Source organism: Acipenser ruthenus, chromosome 25 (genome assembly GCF_902713425.1).
Source record: "Acipenser ruthenus chromosome 25, fAciRut3.2 maternal haplotype, whole genome shotgun sequence".
Lineage (NCBI taxonomy): Eukaryota > Metazoa > Chordata > Actinopteri > Acipenseriformes > Acipenseridae > Acipenser > Acipenser ruthenus.
This window is the reverse complement of record NC_081213.1, coordinates 7,801,707-7,808,765: the sequence shown is the minus strand read 5'-3', so window position 1 is coordinate 7,808,765 and position 7,059 is coordinate 7,801,707. Positions and strand designations below refer to the sequence as shown.

The following is a 7,059-nucleotide window of genomic DNA, read 5'->3' as shown; positions in this document are numbered from 1 at the left end:
AGTTGTACTTGTGTTTTATTAACAGATGCAACATCATGGCAGGATTAAAGTGAATATATTAGCGATGTTGCACCTGCTGTTGCTTACCAAGAATGTTTTAAAAGTGTTGATAAAACACCTAACAACCCTCCTTCCACAAACATCGGTCCCTCTACCGAGTTATAAACAAGCACAAAAGGTAAACAACCTGTGAAGCACGCTCTAGGATACTTTTCCGGATATGATCTGATCCAAGGCTTTCATTCTCATTTGACAATAAACAAATGCTTCTGTTGGTAAGAATTGCTCTCTATATTTGTAGTATTATTACTATTTTATATGTTCACATTTTAATACATTTTTTCTATTGCATCTGACTGTGTAAATAATGGCTTTTCCAATGAATCTGTAAAGATCACTCCATATGCAGGCACTGTATCGTCTGTCATGGTGGAAAAACTAGGAAAAAGCCCAAAGCCCAGTCTGTATGGGAAATGAGAGTAAGTCTAGTCTCCTCAGAAGTGTTTTCTAGCTCACAAACAAACAAATTGCCAATTGGTTGCAGATCATAAGCAAAAACTATGACTGGCAGTTTGTGGATGCACTAAATGAACTAGATGAATAAAAAATTGCAAGTTGAGGTTCTATAGTTGATTTTAGACAAAAGTACAGAGGAAGGGATGCAGCAGCTGATTTTCATAAAACATCTGTCAGAAGTAAGTTTATATTTAAAGTTGTACTCCCTGTCCTACATATGCATTATAAAAATATATACTCAGCCTGGGAGCAGCAACTATTTAGTAAATACAGAAATCTTGCACATAAAAGTATGGCTGTAATGTAACTCCTGACAAATTGGGTTTCCTTTTACTGCTAATATCTCAAACCATTTCAACTGATAATTAACTAATGGAATCTTCTGGGGTAGTATGTAACACTTCTGCATTCATTTCTAATGTTATAAATTTGCCAATTGGAGGAGGGTGTCAAACAACAAACAATTGTATGAAATGTAGCCACTAGTTCACTACTAAAGGAAGCAAAGTGCATGCTTTATATAAGGAGTACAAATGTCAATTATTCCCCACCCCCTATTCTTTACATTTGAAGTCAGTCACCAACAAGTTTAATTGAAAATTAGGTATACTCTAAAATGAGGAAGAAACATACTAAAAATAAAAGCAAGTCAAAATGTACTTTATTAAAATAATAAGTCAACCCCATGGCAGGGGGGGCAGTATTTTATTCCCAGTCTGCATGAAGCATGGTGGGGATCTTCTTCCAGCTCACAAGCTTTCATCCTTATCCTTCTGGCTCCACGTTTGACTGTAGAACAGCTTCTCCAGCAAGCCTGACAAGAGAGGGAGGTCAGAAATGTGGGATATACCAGGACTCTATAGATCCACTGCACTGAAACTAAACCAGAACTGACAACTGCTTCACAATTCCTAGTCAACGTGTTTGTCAAGATTTAACTATACTGGTTAAATCTCTCAAAGCAGTTACAGTAATCCCTTGCTAAGACACCATTATGCCATGTATTCAGCTATGGAAGACAATGCATGCCCCCCAGTGATGTCCAATTAAGCAATTCACTAGATCACAACTGCATTAACAAAGAGCTAAAAATCATGGTTACAATTTTAAAAAAATAAAATAAAAATCGGTTCCACATTGTACAGCAGTAGAATGCAGCAGAGGTTTAAATTGCTACTGGTAGCTTATAGGCTGAAGTAAAAAGGTACCATGTACTCATTGGATTACGATTGTAAAAATGTATTGCATAATGCAACATACAGAACACAGTTATATCAGTGATTTATAAAATTTAAAATGTAGCACATTTTTTTTATTTAACTGGACAGTCTCCCAACATGTCTAGTTTAGAGGGTCAACTGTAACAATTACAAAATCAGTTTGAGCAATTTCAGAAACAGAAGTCACTAGATCATACTCAGCCATTTAATTGGGTTTTGTTTTAGTATCAGTATTGCAACTGATGTCCTCACCCCCTTCAGGATGAATGACAGAAGAATTTGGGATTGAATAGTTTTGAGAATCTAGCCCTTTGTTTACTACTGGAACTTCATAAAACTACATTTACAATGCAAGACAATTATATTCCCATTTAGATTTGGCTGGCCTCAGTCCCATATCCGCAAGCATCATCCATCAGTCCACATTTAAAATAGGGTTTCATCACTGACCAGCAAGATTAAAACAACCCACCTCCTCCCAGTGCCAGCATACAGCAAGGTACTGACAGCAACTGAACTGAAAGCCAAGTCCTCTTACCTCAGAAAACAAACTCCGCTGGGTCTCACCTCACACTAATGCTTCTTGTAGATTGGGCAGAAACACCTGTGCAGAGTGAAAAACACAGTGAGCAGGTCATAAAAGGACAGTACAGCACTGCAGGCTATAGCAAGCCGATCTCAGTCCCATATCCGCAAATATCATCCAGCAGTCCAAGTTACAATTTAAACTCATCACTGACCAGCTTAAGTATTTCAATAGTAATCCCAATAGAACAGTGGAAATGCTTACCGTAAGGATCATGCTTCAGTAGCAGTCAAGATGGCACTCCAGACTCAAATCTGCAACAGACAAGGGAATGTTGCATGGGTTGCAGAGAATAGGGAGAACTGTGACCAGAAGGGTTGAAGCATGCAAAAATGTAGCTTTGGATCTGGGAATGTATTCTTTAAAATTGGACAGATGTTATTTACATCTCTTCCATTTGGAGCAGTTGGTTTTGGGAATTACAAACCACACAAGAGCGCTTTAAAAAGACTAGGCAAAGATTTTCAATAGGCTCACACTGGAGTTAATTACAAGGACCAGTACTCTGCCCCAAAACTAGCCGCTCCAAAGAGGGAGAGCTTTTACACATGCAGTTTGGATTGTAGGAGAGTAGAGTGACAGTCACAGACATGGCAGGTCCAGACTGACAAAGTCTCCCCAGGTTAATCTGGCACGCTTTTGGAGAGCCAGAGGCTACATGGAGCCAACGCCCTTGGGAAGCATGCAGGAAAGACTGGGAGACACCTGCCCTTCACCTCAGCTACAGGAACCATATCAACACTTGGCAATGTCCTAACCAGGTCTGACTAGAGCACTGGATCACAGCTGAACTAGGTCAGACAGGGAAAGCACTTCAGATTTCAATTTAATGCTTAGAAACTGGTAGAAAAACACTTAAGATTTAGAGGTCTACCTATTTCCATATTTAAATAATGCACACTATCCAATTCACTGATGATCCCACCACACTTACCAGAATCACAGGTCCTCTTCACACACTCAGAAGAGGCTGCTCATATAGCTGGTCTGGATTGCACCTGAGAAACACAAGTGCTCATTAGGACTCGCCATGGTGAAGACTGCAATGCCTATTCTAGGTCAGCTCTATTCACTTGTTAACCTTGCCACTTAAAGCAATGGCCCCATAGGGCAAGGGAGCACTTTATACTGCAGCCCTGAGTTACGGAATGCTTCAGCAGTAGCAATGCTCCGATAGGTAGATTTGCATCAAACAGCATGATCAGGAGACGCTCCATTAGAAATCACCAGGTCTGGCTCAGCACAATAGAGTACATAGAGGTTCTCATTATCGAACCAGGTTCTCAGTGAGGGCAAGTGTGTCATCACAGCCAGGGGAGAAAGCTCTGGGGCCAAGGAAGCAAAGTATTTCTATTTTTTGTTTTATAGAACAAAATCTTTACAAAAAAGGTTTATGCAGACAATTGCATATTTTATATATCTTAATAGATTTGTCCTGAAGTGAAAAACCCAAACATTATCAGAAATGCAGCACTGCTGTAAGAAGTGCCACAGCTATGCTTACCTTCATCACAGTTTCTTTGGACAGCCAAGCACAAAACAGGCCCAACTTCACCTGAAGCAGAAAGTCATATTTAATACAACATTCCAAACACAAATCCAGGGCAATACAAGTCAAAAGACCAGCCCTATCCAATTGACAAGAATGCCACAACAGCCCAAGTATTTTACACAGTATGTATAATGGAGTTGAACAGAAGCAGGTGGTGCACCCATCAAATGTTCCCCCTTTAATTCTGGCTCAGCACAATTGAGTACATAAGAGTTCTCATTATCGAACCACGTTCTCAGTGAGGGCAAGTGTGTCATCACAGCCAGAGACCCAGACTTCAGGGTTTAATTACAAAAGTATCACTTTAAAATCCTCCACCCCCATGGCACTGTTAGAACCAAATTGGAATTTATCTTGGGGTATAGTTGGAACTATCAGTTATACTGAAATGCACATGGAAGCCAGTTTAATGTATTGAACTGTATAGTTTGAACTGATGTGCAGAAATTGGCGCCAAGTGGGAGTGGGTCAAGATACCATCAAGGGACCACCACTCTGAACAGTATTACTTACTTCATTCCTGCCTTGCTGCACCGTTTAAGAGGTACTGCTGCCATGAAAACTCAGGCCAAACCATTGTCCAGGACACAGTCCTGCTGAAAAACAAGGAAGATCAGTGGATGACCCAGTAAAGGGCGGTGAGGTTTGAGGTGCATTCACCACCACTATACCTCATTTACACCAACATGTGTACAACAATTAAACCACCGATACAATCTGAAATTGTCCTGTCCCGTAATGTTGCTTCTCCGTTACTTATTGAAACGGAGCAGCGACCGTCGTGAAAAGTGTTGCTATTGGCTCCTTTTTGACCACGTCAGCTACAGTAAGAACTGAAATGGCTTCGATAAGTGCCAGAGAAAAAGTACCTATTCTTAATACATGAGGGTTTGAGATGGTATGTGAAAACAATGGAAAATTTAACACATTTCTCCCTGTGGCTAAAACACTCAAAAAAGACCTGTATCTGTATTGGTAATCAAACTTGTTTCCAACAGTCTTTAGTCTATAAATTCACTGAATCAACATCACTTCAAAGGCTTACTGGTATCTGTGGTTCTCTTTAAACAGCAGTGATGCTCAGATCAGGAAGTGCAACATAATGAAGTCTGTGCAAGCCTGGGCAGAGGGTTTGAATGCCACCTGAAAACAAAACACAGAATCCATTACAAATGGTCACAAGTGACTCAAACAAGCACAGGAAATTACAACGTATTTCAGTTTGGGCAATACAGTAATGGTCAACCAAACTGGACGTTAATAGTTTAAGCCTCCGAGTACTCGTATCACTGCTTAGATGGAGGAGGAGGAGGCTTAAAAAGGAGTCAACTCCATGGTACTCACTTCTGGCCTTTTCAATCCACTCCAGGACTTTGTTCAGCTGACCAGGCCTTTACAGACACTCGAGTCTGCAGTTTGTCCTTTCCCGTAATGTTGCTTCTCCGTTACTTATTGAAACGGAGCAGCGACCGTCGTGAAAAGTGTTGCTATTGGCTCCTTTTTGACCACGTCAGCTACAGAAAACTGAAATGGCTTCGATAAGTGCCAGTGAACCACTACAAAAGCTACCCCCGTAGCAGTTTCACAACTAGATATCTCAATTCGCCACCCTTGTTAATGGTATGGGATAAAAAGGAGTCAATTCTGCAAGTCGTACTGGCGTCAGAAAATGCAACCTTTGTTTATACCATTTAAAAAAAAAAAAAAGCTCCTGTATCGCCACTCCTTTATATACCCAACTGTTTTAATTCTCAGAATGTCAAATATGTTTCACCATTTTCCCTGGCCATGCCTCCCCCCAGAACAAAACCCAAGCTTACCGCTTAGTCGCACTCTTCCTCGTTGCATTTGATGTACAACCTGCTGCATTTTGTCTAAGGATGAAAGTGAAAACAAAACGGTTAGAGAACACGTTCTCGTATAATGTACACATGACGTTCCACAGAACAGAGACACGCACGTAAAGCAATAGGCGCAGAGCAGCTCGTCACATCACGGATTGATATTTAACAGCACACGTGGCTGCATTCAATTTCACCCAACAGTAAATTCTGGATTGTAACTTGGTTTCAGGCCACTGCATGGCACACCAGGGGTTTTATAGAAAGTTGTCCTAAACTAGGTCTCCTGGAACCAGCTTTTGAGCAACTGCTGCTGAAAAAAATGTGCCTTCGTGTTGCTTATCTTAATCAGCACTGCGCGGTTCAGAAAAAAATGGCTTTGACTGTGCATTATACAATGTAGATGATGCGAGCCATTTTCACCACCATGCTTGCTAGGCCTAAATCAGGGCTGCGGAGGCGAGAAATGCTCTCCATACTACCAATAATTTTTAATAGTTTTAAACGTCAGTGTACAAGCGTATGAAATCATTTAAAATGCATTAATAAAACAAAAGTAAAAACGACACCACATGAATATATGTGCTAAAGCTATTGCTCAAAGCTGACCTTAATGTATACTTAACTAATATAATTAAATATCAAGCTTTCATAACTAACAGAAATGAGCAAATTTAATTGCTGTAGAACGTGCATGCTAATTTAACACAACTAAACAAATTGATACAGCAATTAATATATTAATTACCTGATTTTACACCCTTAGAAAACAAAAACTATAAAGTAAGTACACATGAGGTTTGCGACTCCGTTTAATTCAGTGGATGCTTTCAGATTACAGTACTATGTTCATATTAAAAACATAAGACCATCCCTACCTAATCGCTACTGTCTCCCTGCAAGAAAGAACGGAAAACGGCCTCGGCTTCCTTTTAAGTCTAAGGTATACCCCGCCCTGATTGGTTCAGCGTATCAGACGGCTGCATGGTGTTATGGGAGATGTAGTTTAATCATACGCCACAAAACTGTAGTTTACTCGGTGATTTGCTGCCGTTTGTTAGAATGGTACCGTCAAGAAACGGTCCAAATTGAGCAACTATCATATTCTATAAGGAAATATACGAGTTGCATCTGAATGATTTTATACCTATACCAAAAATAATCATATATTTTGTTTTCTTAAACACGCGTATACAGGCAGTGTTTCAACAAAAGAAACCCAGTTGTAAGCAAACTGGATAGTCAATAATTAATGACACAACCGAATCACATTTTAAATGGTTGCGGGACACTGTAGTTATATTTTTTTCTTGGATCTTGAGTGGAAATACAGTACGTTTCTTA

The 7,059-nt window shown here is 40.0% G+C and overlaps 1 long non-coding RNA gene and 7 other non-coding genes across 11 annotated transcripts; all 8 read right to left on the bottom strand.

The window, feature by feature from the left end:
• Positions 1 to 1,160: 1,160 nt before the first annotated feature.
• LOC131701577 (uncharacterized) lies at positions 1,161 to 6,624 on the bottom strand. Of its 4 annotated transcripts, none has more exons than XR_009308887.1 (9): positions 6,594 to 6,624; positions 5,695 to 5,748; positions 4,920 to 5,017; positions 4,388 to 4,470; positions 3,827 to 3,877; positions 3,257 to 3,320; positions 2,527 to 2,576; positions 2,275 to 2,340; positions 1,161 to 1,330 (listed from the first exon to the last, which is right to left on the bottom strand). It is a non-coding gene; the product is annotated as an uncharacterized LOC131701577 (long non-coding RNA). The 4 variants fall into 4 exon arrangements; XR_009308886.1 differs by having other exon boundaries at positions 6,464 to 6,609; XR_009308888.1 differs by having other exon boundaries at positions 4,388 to 4,467; positions 6,464 to 6,609.
• Positions 2,116 to 2,190, bottom strand: LOC131701625 (small nucleolar RNA SNORD99). The gene has a single exon (XR_009308920.1). It is a non-coding gene; the product is annotated as a small nucleolar RNA SNORD99 (small nucleolar RNA).
• LOC131701626 (small nucleolar RNA SNORD99) lies at positions 2,407 to 2,480 on the bottom strand. The gene has a single exon (XR_009308921.1). It is a non-coding gene; the product is annotated as a small nucleolar RNA SNORD99 (small nucleolar RNA).
• Positions 2,881 to 3,010, bottom strand: LOC131701624 (small nucleolar RNA SNORA44). Its single transcript, XR_009308919.1, has one exon. It is a non-coding gene; the product is annotated as a small nucleolar RNA SNORA44 (small nucleolar RNA).
• On the bottom strand, positions 3,554 to 3,637 carry LOC131701621 (small nucleolar RNA SNORD103/SNORD85). Its single transcript, XR_009308916.1, has one exon. It is a non-coding gene; the product is annotated as a small nucleolar RNA SNORD103/SNORD85 (small nucleolar RNA).
• On the bottom strand, positions 4,058 to 4,141 carry LOC131701620 (small nucleolar RNA SNORD103/SNORD85). Its single transcript, XR_009308915.1, has one exon. It is a non-coding gene; the product is annotated as a small nucleolar RNA SNORD103/SNORD85 (small nucleolar RNA).
• Positions 4,596 to 4,733, bottom strand: LOC131701623 (small nucleolar RNA SNORA16B/SNORA16A family). The gene has a single exon (XR_009308918.1). It is a non-coding gene; the product is annotated as a small nucleolar RNA SNORA16B/SNORA16A family (small nucleolar RNA).
• LOC131701622 (small nucleolar RNA SNORA16B/SNORA16A family) lies at positions 5,289 to 5,424 on the bottom strand. Its single transcript, XR_009308917.1, has one exon. It is a non-coding gene; the product is annotated as a small nucleolar RNA SNORA16B/SNORA16A family (small nucleolar RNA).
• Positions 6,625 to 7,059: the final 435 nt, after the last annotated feature.